The sequence below is a fragment of the Poecilia latipinna genome, unplaced genomic scaffold (assembly GCF_001443285.1).
Source record: "Poecilia latipinna isolate Pla-1442-1.1 unplaced genomic scaffold, P_latipinna-1.0 Scaffold11, whole genome shotgun sequence".
NCBI classification, from domain to species: Eukaryota; Metazoa; Chordata; class Actinopteri; order Cyprinodontiformes; family Poeciliidae; genus Poecilia; species Poecilia latipinna.
The window spans coordinates 373947-386354 of record NW_015112627.1 but is presented as its reverse complement, the minus strand read 5'-3'; the positions used below and the strand labels follow the sequence as shown (position 1 = coordinate 386354).

Here is a 12408-nt window from a genome sequence, read left to right as displayed (position 1 = left end):
TTTGTGTTTAAACCAAAAAAAAGTTGCAAATGGGGGAAAAAAAAGGAAAAGGAAGAATGGGTTTTTTTTTTTTTTTTTTTTTTTTTTTTGCTATAAAAATATGAAAAGTGAAGTATGTGCTTATGCAGGAGGAAATTTATGATTTTAATCAGCAGATTCTCCCACCTGAGCTGTGGATCTCTGCAGCTCCTCCTGGGCGACCACGGGCCTTTTGGCTGATTCTTGGCCAGTTTGAGTGGAGGGCATTTTCTTGCCGTGTTTACATGAAGGGTCGAACGGTTTTCTATGTTCTTCTGTTAAGAGATTGATTCAACATGAGGCAGTCACGAAAATGAAGAAATGTCAATCTTTACTTAGGGTTTGAGCTGCAGTTCTACAAACTGTGGTTATAATGTTTTGCCTGACCTACAGCAGATTGTGTTGGATCTCAATTTTCCATGACAGGCCTTTGTAGACAGGTTGGACAAATGGATGGGTGGGTGTAGGAAGGAGTGAAGGAAGGCACATGTGGGGAAATTTCTCCAGTTTTCTATAGAGAAAATAATAAGAAAAGATCCCATAAAATGTAAATCATATGTTGGCAGGCAAAGCACAACTGAATATGTCTTTTTTTTAAATAAATCATAGTTGGCAAAGTCTCTTACTGAGATTGTTCTAATTTTTAATCATTCAAGTAAAATAACATAGCAAACAAGAACAAAATTAAGTTTTCCCTCACTGTAGCTTATTTTGTAGAGATCCTAAGAATCACCCGCTCTCTTATTTCTGTGTATAAAAGTATTATTTTCCACTTCATCAAAGACTAAAGAGATCAATGAATACCAGTCACGCACCAACAATCACATTCGTCTATATAAACCCTCCTGAATGCGTACATGTTGAGATGACGTTTCGCTTGTGGAAAAAAAGAAAAAAGGAGAGGAGTGAGAGACAGGAGGAGGAAGAGATAAAAAGAGGATGCAGTTCTTTAAAGCACCGCCGCTCCGAGTCTTTTCACCAGAAACCCATATCCTGTGAGGAAACCACATGCTTTTACAAAGGATTGTTCCTGACGTAGAAACACGTTCATTCCAGTCACACCTCTGGGACCAGGTGTATCAGTAACATTTACCTGAGTAAATTTTCAGGGGGAAAATTACTTTTGGAGTGTTACGCTGTACTTTTTACCTTAACTATAGTATTTTTATTATGAAGTATCACTGCTCTTACTTGAGTATAATTTCCAAATACTCTTCCTGCAGTGAGTAACTTGATTGAATGAAGAACAAGCTTGTTTCCACACACACACACACACACCTGCCGTTTTTGTTAAGGTTTCATAAATTTTATATTTAAATAAATTGATTTGGAAAAAAAAAGAAGTTTGAATCTGAATTTGTTATTTTGTATTTATGTTATTTATATGAATTATTTAATTCTGGTCTTTACAACACCAAAATTTCCACATAACTTTATATTTGCATTTGATTATAGATTTTTTTTCTATATTAAATGATTAAGGTTTTGATCAGTTTCTCAATGCTTCAACTTTTTTTTACCAAATACTTTCTTTTACTCTTACTTGAGTAATTTCTTATATGACTATTTTTCACTTTTGCTTGAGCAAAAATATGTTGAAGTGGTGCTACTCCTACCTGAGTACAGTTTTTGGGCTCTCTACCATCTCAGGCTGCCACCGGAGGGTAAAACATAAAACTATTAGTAGTTTCTTGGGAACCAATGTTTCTCTGTCTCTCATTAAAAAACCTACAGGACTGATATCAGTCCTGTAGAAGAACATCGGATGCAGACATTTTGAGATTTGAAAGTTTCCTTTAAAGGCTGAGCAGATCTCCACTGTTGCATGCAGTTATGTCTAGCATGTGTGCAAACGGCGATATATATTTTTTAAACAGATCACCTGGTTGGTAAAGCATGGAATGGATGGACATGCGGCTGAAATTGATCCGTGCTTGATGCCCAAAAGCAGAAACCTGCACACAGACCTGTCAGAAGATGAATGTACAGAAAGTTTTTACATCGATTTTCAGCTACTTTGATCAATTCTAGTTAGAAAGAAAAAAAGAAAAATCTTAAAATATTAAAGGCGAGGGCTACATTTGAATGAAAAAGGGGAAAACGTCAAAGCCTAACAACACCTTGGCAAATCCGACCTATGAGGAAGGCAGCATATTGTTGAGGGGACATCTTTCTTCGGTCCGTCACAAAGCACCTAGTTGGACCTGAGTGACGTTGGCCCAGCCCGCCTTCTTCAAATCAGACAAAAATGGTGCCAAACGTTGGTGACACGTTTGTGCTGATTGGTGCAGCAAAAAAATTCACTGGTCCAGCTATCATCTTAAAGATATTAAGAAATGTTTCCAGAGGTCATGAAAGGTCAACCAGCCCCTCCCACCTTCTGCAGATCAGACAACATTGGTGTCAATCGACTCGACTACGTTTGTGCTGGTTTGTGCAGCAAAACTATTTGCTTGTGCTGCTTTGGCTTTGAAGGTATCAATAGAAGCTTAAAAGTCAAAAGGTCGACCAGCCCACCCCCACTTTTACAAAATCAAAATGACCTTTAAAATTTCATCAATATATTCAAAGCCAAAGCAGCACAAAACAAAAAAAAAAAGCCTCTCACCTCTCAGCCATCAGCAGCTTAGTCTGATCTGCTGAGAGGCGAGAACTTGCTCACTGTAAAGTAATCTGACTCCATATTCTGCGATCCGGGCCACATGGCTGCTGTCATATGAACTGTATGTGGGTCACAGCCAAGTGAGAATTTGTGAATGTGTGTACAGCGTGTGCCGGACGCTTCCAGACCGTTCCGGATGAGGATTCTCTGCTCCGTCAGACAGAAATAGTCGGAGTCGACGTGAGTCTGCTCCATTCAGAAACTCCTCTCCCAGACTCATCACCAAAGTTAAATTTGCTCCCCGTCCACTCGGTGTACGCAGCATGGAAGAAACTGAAATTAATTTTCAATTGAACGATATTAAAGTTTATTTAATTTTCCCAAGGGTAAAATAGCTAAACCACAACCCAACAGTCCTTGTTTCATTTCAGGGTACAGACATGTCTAGCACCAATTTTAAAAAGCAATTTCCGGCTGTTGTCAGTGATTGTAATCAGTCATTTTCCACAGCTTCACACACATGCATTTGAACAAGCATTAGAGATTCATAAGGAGGATTTCAGTTATGTTCTTTATAAACCTAAAAGTCTGCAGGTGTAGCAGCATACCCTGACTCGCTGCTAAATAAAAATGCCACATGGATTTAAAGAAAATGAAGAGAATACATGGAAATATCCATCCTTCCTTCCAATGTCTTCCACCTACATATGAAATCTGGCTGTGGGGGCAACAGGTCCATCCTCCAGCTCATTCTGGGGAAGCCCAAGGCGTTCCCTGGGACTCACAGGCCCGTCTGTGGATTCTGGGTCTTCCTGGGCTCTTATCCCAGTGGGAAAACATCCAAAGGGATTTCCCCTGGGGGCATCCTGACCAGAACCACCTCAACCGACTCTTCTTGATGCGGAGAAACAGTGGCTCTTAATTTGAGCTTCCCCTGGATGACGGACCGGTAAATCGAGAGCTTTGTACTTGGCTCGACTCGTTCTCGACCAGAGCAGCGGACTCGGTACTGCAGTGGAAGTCTCGGTCCTTCTGTCCATCTCCTGTTCCATCATCACTCATGAACAAGATGCCAAGACACTTAGACTTCTCTAGAAGTAGAGATTGACTCAAAACCCAGAGGGGGCAACCCACCTATCCTTATATATGTATAAGTATATTTATAAACATTTAAAAGCGCCTTTTGATTTCTTTAAGGGAAAAGGGTTGATTTTCTTGCCTTATTATGGTGCATTTATTAAGTATAATTATGTGTTTATGTTCAGATGTGAACGTTTACAGTTGGCTGTGTTCATCTTCTTTGACCTTTTTCACATTTTGTCCTGCTACAGGCTGAAATACATTTTATATGGATTCTATATGAAAGAGCAACACAACTTAGTGCTGAACTGTGAAGTGGACAGCAAATGGTTTTCAAAAATAATACAGTTTTACAAACAAAACTCTGAAAATGTGTCATTCTCTTGTATTCATCTCCTTGAGTTTATCCTTTGCAAGTTTCTGTGGATCCAGAAAAAGAAGACAAGCTCTTAATGCTTTTTGCTTGGACTCTATTTACTGATTAGGTCCATATGAGGAACCGGTCCCACTGGATTTTATTTAGGAGTGACAGAGTTATGAAGCCATCCCCCCCAAAAAACTAACATTTTCTCCCTTCTCAACATTATGTGGGTCTATGACATAAAATCTCAATATAGTGCATTGAAGTTTTGTGGTTGTAATGTGACAAAATGTGAAAAAAGGCAGGGGAAGATGCACAGAAATAATGTAAAAGTGAGGAAATAGATTGTCTAAAAATAGCAAGACAAGAAAAATCGAAAAGGAAAGTTGAGATTACTTTATGATACAGCCTCAACTGCCAAAGTTAAAAGCACAAAGGAAAAAGGAGTCAATTACACAGACACTTCAAAAGGAGAAGAAGAGAAGAAGAGAGACACGGCACCTGAGTCGTTTGGAGAGAGTTACGAATAACGGCAGGAAGATGGAAACAAGCAGAGACGGTCGACGGTGGGAGAAAACCAGAAGAAAATTAACAGGTCTGTTGTGATGCATGAAAGGGCTTTAACAGGATGGAACAATGTGGAGGCTCAGGCGAACACGCAGATGAGAGCTGGAGAAAACTTTAAAGGAGCAGAGGAGGAAATGTATGTCTTTGTGAAAAGAAGGCAGCATTACACAGAAACCAACTGTTTAATTATATTCTTAGTTATTTGCAAAGCCGCTCTGTAGCATATCAAACTGAGTTCTTTTAAGTTGTTTTGTGTAAACAGATTTTTTTTGGGGGGGGAGCGAGGGGGCTGGGGTTACAGTGAGGTGAATCCCCAGTCTCAGTACAAACTGATCCCTGCTGCCATTTCACACACTTTCTCTCCTATGAGGCTGCGTCAGGCCTGGTGATGCCCCGTGTGACCGCCGCAGAAACACAGGCTACGCCAGCTGGGCCATGATGTAATGAGCATGTGTCCGGCCCTCTTTACAGACACGGCCCCTCTCACCCATCATGTCGGACCGCTGGGGACAGCGTGGTCACCGGAATAATTTAAGGAGAGGACAAACCCACCGAGCGGAGCATCTCCGGTGTCAGCCTTGTGCTTTCTAATATTAAAGATCCCTGGCCTGGGTGTGAGTGTGTCTGTGAGTTGTTTATGAGCGGGGTATTTTTAGTCGATTTTCCACTCCTTGTGCAGCGCTGCAGGCCAGAGAATGAGGAGAGAGGTGAGGTGAGGTGAGGTGAGGGGGGTGTAAGAGAGACGGTGTACCCAGGGATCACCTGGCTCTTGTGTAATAATAAAAATCCTGTTTTATTCAAACTTTGTCAATTCCCCTCAGGGTAGGAAACTAAAAACGATGTTTATCTTTATTGCTATTGCAGTAAAACACAATGTATCTGAGCCAGGATTTGTAAAAGGCCCATCTATACATGGCATACTTCCAAGTGTGAAGCTTGTGTGCATACTAAAGATGCACGGTATTTATACTGCATCTGTGTCTGATTCACACAAGCAGGTTTGTCGGCTGCAGGCGGTGTTTTTTTTAGTGGCTTGTGCTTGCAGGAAAATTTTCTGAACAAAGATGAGAGTGGCTGCATGAAGTCAATGAAGATACAAAGAGATCTACAAACGTCCGAAAACCTTCAGTTGTCCAAGGGAAACGTGAAGGTGAAGAGGGGCGTCCAAATATACATCTAAATGATTAACAACAATGTGATTCCATGAGAGAAAAAAATTAAGTCTTGGAAGGCAAAGTCCAAAAAATTCATCAGAAAAACTGTGGGCTCATTGAGTTGTCTTCACAATCTGATTGGTTGGAAGAATTTCACTGGGCAAAGTGGAAAAAGTGAGAAATTTCTTCAGACAAAGACTGAATCCAGAAATTGAATCAAAGAGTTCAATAAACTATAAGTTTAATCCTCTGGATTCTTATATAACTTAATAAGACACGTCGTATTTCATTTTAACATTTTTTAAAAGATTCTTTGTAAAGTAATTAATCAAAATCACATTTTATTACCTCTCAAAAATCTTGCATTTACCAGGCCACTGTATGAATATTCACTGGCAGAAGTTGGAAACCTTTGGGTTTACTGACCTAAAAAAAAAGCTCTTCTGCTCTTTGGTGCTTTAGGTGATTTACAAACAACATGTTGTTGCTGGAAAAAAAAAAAAACTGCAACTTTTTAAAAGCAATCAATCTGTGTACATAAATGACTAATTCAGTCATCAGACATCATTGTCTATGTCTAACTGCTGAACCAATAAATTTTAGCTCAGCCTAAAAGCCTCATGATCTTCCCGATGACTTCTTCCTCCTCAGCGGCTGCTGCTGCCAGATTTTTGATTTGCATACTACAGCTAAATAATTTCCAACACACTCTATAAGAAGTGATTTTTTTCACTCAGTCACGTCTGTCAAAGCATGTTACTGCCTGTGTACGGTGTCCGTCTGTATGGTGAATTATGTAACCTAAACACTTGAGTTGTCGGTCCATCAATCAATCAATCTATCAATCAAATTGTATTTGTATAGCACATTTCAGCAGAAAGGCATTTCAAAGTGCTTTACATAATAAAAAAAACAGCATGTGACATTAAAAAAACAGTAAGAAAGAGAAAAATATTTTTGAAAAAAAAAAGATGAAACGCTGTTTGACGAGGACCCCAACCTCTAGGTTTTTAGTTGAAACGCCGTCAACTGGGACTCTAAACCCCGTAGGACTTTAGTTAAACGTCATTTAACTGGGACTCTAACCCTCTGGGACTTGACCATGACCAACATTTTTATTTGTGGATGAATCTCATGATTTCATAACTGTTTGCGTCCTACAAGTGTTCCTGCCATTTTTAATGGGCCTGTAGGCCGCTAATCCACACAGAAGACAAATTATGTTGGAAACTAATTTTATTCATAAGTTTCCCACAAACTATGTCAGCAAGGCTCAGAACTTCCATTTATTGTGTTCTGCCCTGAACAACACAGTAGATTACATAAACTACTAACGCCATGCTTTTTTATTGTGTGGATTTGTGATTCCTCCATGCTCTTTTGACCTGTATGAATAAATCTGTTACACATGAAAGCTGTCATAATTATCTGATCGTTCTCTCACAGGTGCCTACCTGCTGCGTCTCCCAGTAGGGAGTTCACTCTTAATGCTCTGGCAGTAATCAGGATAACCACTTCAGGGCTTGCAGACATTTGAGCCCAGGCATGTCAGGATGAATGGATAATGGCCCCTTCCTCAAGCCATCATCTTCAGGTAGCTTCAGGGTGAGGTGTGGGTTTGTTGGGATCTTCAGGAAAAAAAAAGAAAAAAAAAATCTGTCTGTTTACCCAGTTTCTTTGCTGCTTTCTCTGGTGCTTTGGATTCTACTGTATTCCCTGCTGCAAGCCTGGATGTTTTGATATCCCTTAAGCTCTAGAAGGAAGAATAAAAACTTCAATATTAGAAACATGCAACTAGCTGCTAAAATATAAAAAAAAATAGAAGCTGATTTCTTTCTTCTGCATTGCCAATAATAGCTATAGCAACATATTTCTGATCCAATTATTATTTATTGTGTAACGTATTGAGATGACATTGAAAGTGACTAAAACAGAAAGTGGAGAGCAACAAAAGAGTGAAAATTAACAATTTAGAAAGAGGTTGGAAAAAAATCCAACAAAACCTGAAAGAGGACCAGGGAAGTATCGTTCGGTTAAATGTCAATATTTTTACCTGTCTATGCTCGTAAGTAATTTATAGGTTATACATAACATACATAACATAAAAATCTCTGCTATTATATATATATATATATATATATATATATATGTATATATATATATATATATATATATATATATATGGAAAGATTTAAATAAACCAAGAAAACAAGACTTACACAAGAGCATTGTGAAAGTGCCACTTTGAAAAATACATTACAACAAAAACAGTAGTTTAAAAACCTTTGCAGTGCTCAAATACTGGGTTCCTGGAGAGAAACCAACCAAATTTAAATAAACTATACAAACTGCAACTTCCTAACCAATCAAAGTACAGAAAATCCTCTCAGATTTGACATAAAAGAAATAAAAAGTGCAATGCAGTTCTCCACAAAGCACAAATTTCAACTTTGTCATTCCTAGCAGCAAGCAGAGGGAAATGATTGTAAATTCATAAAAACAATAGAAAATGTGTTCAGGGCACAGCTCACTAATATGTTTTTTGTTTTTTATAGATGATTATAGATCGGCCCTCATTTCTAATGCCGCCCTGGGCAGCTGCCCATAAAACTCACACTCTTTCAGCGTGGGCATGTCACTGAACCTGTAGATACAATGATGATCCAGCGTAAATTACAAAGCAGGATTATTTAAACTTGTAAAAAGACTTGTGGCGGTGTTTTTGTTGTTTTTAGTACAAATCCTAATTTCAATTTTGACATTCGTGTCAATGTTGAGTGCATGAAAACTGCAGTATCCTGCCCTAGACGGTTTGAATAAAATTTGAAAAAGAGTCCATGTTGTGGACATTTTTCCTCTTTCCTGCTCCCCCAGTTCACCTGCTCTGGGCTCCTGTTTGTCCCAATTCTCATCAGCTGATTGCATGCATACATGGATGAAAGGAAGAACAGGTGAAAGCAGCACAAAGATACAATCGACTAGGGGAGAAAAACAGCCGACTTGCACATTGTTCTCACATAGATTTGACACGCTGAATGGCTGATGAGAAGGGACAGGCTGTAAACATGAATAAACATGGCAGAAGAAGCATATGTGTGTGTGTGTGTGTGTGTGTGTGTGTGTGTGTGTGTGTGTGTGTGTGTGTGTGTGTGTGTGTGTGTGTGTAAGTTGGCCAGAGAATCGGACTTTAACCGTTGCTTTATACATTATTGATAATCTGCAAAATACAATAAAACACTGGAGCTTTCTTTGTTTAGCAGACAACCTCTTATTATTTCATGAAGCTCTTTCATATTGATGAATCTGTTGTGTGTAAGCAATTTTTATTCAAAAAAGAAACAACTTTGATTTAACTTTTGAGCTACAGAAACTAAGCAATAACTTTTACAAAGCTTCCAATTAAACACTGGAATAATTAATGTAAAGGATTTAGTGTCATCTCGCTGTAAACGTGCATATTGCGACTAAACTGACTTAATTACAAAGGTAATTGAAAAACCAACATTTCCAACACTACAGTACACACAAAAGGAAAGCAAGTGTTTCGGGGTGAACAAGTAAATTCTCAAGCAGTAATCGACAGAATGTGGCTGTATTACTATTTATTAATCAATAATCAGCTGATGGTGTCTCTCATTGCCTGATTAACTTAGCTGACAACTATCTGATCAGTTGTGAAACTCATAGATTTAAAATTTAATCCACAAACGTTGAGTTGATCCTTGAATAGAAAGAAGATATTAAAGAAGGAAACAAGTAACATACCCAGTAATGACGCAGCCCCAGTTTACACATACTGTTCTGAGCTGGACAGAAAATTAACACACATACTTCAAATTAACACAAATACTTCAATGACGTGAGAGGACTCGACATCTGACCAGATCATCTCCACCTCCTCATGCTGAAATGCAAACCCTGGTCTGCTAGACATAGAAATATCCAGCTCTCTCACATGTTCAGTGTGATAATCTACTGGATCCAGAACTGATTCTGGATCTGCTGCCTTCACCACTGCATGAAAGTGAAGCCACAACAATCCAGTTTCGACAAAGCAAAGGGAGAAATGGAAATAGATTGTTTATCAACAGTCTGATGTCCAGATATCAACCACAATGTGGCTGAATTGAGAAACTTTGCTCCAACCATCTTCATCCTCTGGACTTTTTTTTTTAAAGTCCAGTGGTTTCCACTGTTTATGCTTAACTTTGACATCCCTCAGTGCGACATCTTAGATTGGGCTAGTCAGGGTTATCTACGGAGATGCACACATGTGAGAGCGTATCCGCTTGTGATTGTGCACAGCTTGAAATCATAGCTTGTCATTGGATGTCATGTCTAATATAATCATATGGCGACCGAAGCTCTATTATTCATGAGATCAATGCTGGGATTCAATCAGGCCTGATATCATTCAGCCAACCAGCCCTATTTTGATTCTTCCTCTCCATCTCTCGAATCCAACCTTTTTCCCTCTGCAGATTATTTTCCCCTCCCGGTTCTCTGTTGAGTTTGTCTCGTGAAGGTGGTGAACATGAAAAGGGAGAGTGTTCACCTCGAGGGACGGCAGCCGGTGAGAGACAACGACGTGCCTGTAACACCTTGACTAGCAGGGCTTTAAGGCCGGAGGCAAAACAGTGGAAGGGAAATGTGTAAACAGTGAGAGGATCTGGGTGATATAATGTAAGGTTGCAGCGGTGAGTAAGTCTCACACTTTGAAGGATGGCCAAGCAAGACTGAACTTTGGGCCTCGTTTTTCACTTATTCAACATTTCCTGCAACACATCATGTTCAGTCACAGCATACAAAAAAGACAGAAAGGAAATTCTTCTTCAAATAGTTTTTATCATAATAAAAACTATTTGGTGTTTACAAGGATTTTAAAGTTTGCAAAGTACGTTTCAGCACGCTACAATATGACAAACATGAGCCATTACGGAAAATAATATTATGGAAATAGATGATTCAAAAAACAGATAATAATGAAACGGCATTAATTTAAAAGCAAAATACTCAAAAACAATGTTACATTAAAAATACACTTACAATAATTTCATCAATATATCATATAGTGATCAATGGAAATTACCATTTACGTTTTGAGTTGCATTAAACATAATATTCCCGAGCTGCTTTGCTTGTCATCAATGTTTCTACACAAACAGCGACACACAAACAAATAAGAAGATAAGAGTTGCCAAAAAAAAATAAAAAAATTTTTTTCTACATTTCATAGATTGAAACACATTTTCGCCTGAATTTGACTAGGCCATTCAAACATAAATGTTCTTAGATCATTCTATTGTAGCTCTGGCTGTATGTTTAAGGTCATTGTCCTCGTTGGAAGGTCTTTCCAGTTTCAAGAGTATTTCTTGAAACTCTTATTTCATCCTCTAACATGTTTTCTTCCTGTATTTAGATCCATCAATCTTTTCATGAACCCTAACCAGCCTATTTGATGATGCTGTTAGAAAGCATTCCCACAGCATGATACTGCCACCAGAAGAAAGTGTGTTCATGCTGATCCACAGTGTGAGTTTTAACAATGACTTCCTTCTTGCCACTCTTCCACCTGAGCTGTGGCTCTACTCTTTTATTACAATTCACCTCTTGGTGATGCATCTGCACTGAGTTAGGGAGAGTTAGGGTAGAGCGCCTGCTTTGAAACATCAAGAGGAGCCAGTTGATGTGCCGTCTGGTCAGGACGTCTCCTGGACGCCAGAGGAAGCCCCAGGACAGACAGGAGGGACTATGTTTCTTATCTGGCCTGGGAACGCCTAGTGATTCCCCCGGAGGAGAAGCCCAGGCGGCTGAGGAGAGGGAAGTCTGGGTCACCCCGTGTAGGCCGCTGACCCCGCGACCCGACTCTGGATAAGCGGATGGTCATGTCTCAAAAGGTTGGTAGTCGAGTCAGGCTTTTCAGACGATGAATCGAACAATGCTCCATGAGTTGCTTAAAACTTGGGATGTAGTTTTATAACCAACTCCTACTGTTAATTTCTCCATGTTTTCATTTTTGTTCTCTCACAAATCTCTGAGGGCTTACGTGAAACAGCTGGATTTATAATCACACTGAAGTCCATTTACTTATTAGACGCCCCGATTCACACAGGGCCAGTTTCCAGTGAAACCATAGCATTTCTGTTGCTATCCAGCTGTCCGTTCACACGTCTCCAGTAAAGTGAAGAAGAAGGGGCTTTTTGAAACCAGGTGTCACAGAGCTGTGAGAGACTCCACAGGTGTCGAAGCGAAGATGCGCAGAGCGCACAGTAAAAAAAAGTGCTGGATAGCATTTTTCCATGCGGCACATTAGCTTTTCAGTTCAGCACGTTTCCTGATGTGCTATGGGTGCGTCACATGATGCTCCGTTCATCGGAGACGGAGAAACACTTTGCGTTTAATGCAGAGAATGAACGACTCTGTGAGACAAAGAATGATTTCCATCAAAAGCTAAAATCACAGCCCCATACGGTATTTAATATGAATTTGTTCTCAAAACCAGTAAGAAGTCCATTCTGCTGGTGATAAACTGAGCTCTGTAGTTTTTCCTGCTTCTACAGCACCGCATTCCCGTGGGTATTAGTTTCCAGTTTGCTAACTGCTAGCATCGGACTCGGCCGGCCGGT

At 39.6% G+C, this 12408-nt stretch overlaps 1 long non-coding RNA gene across 1 annotated transcript; it reads right to left on the bottom strand.

Moving 5' to 3' along the window:
• Positions 1-166: 166 nt before the first annotated feature.
• Positions 167-7605, bottom strand: LOC106945727 (uncharacterized). Its single transcript, XR_001424622.1, has 3 exons — positions 7237-7605; positions 410-529; positions 167-293 (listed from the first exon to the last, which is right to left on the bottom strand). It is a non-coding gene; the product is annotated as an uncharacterized LOC106945727 (long non-coding RNA).
• Positions 7606-12408: the final 4803 nt, after the last annotated feature.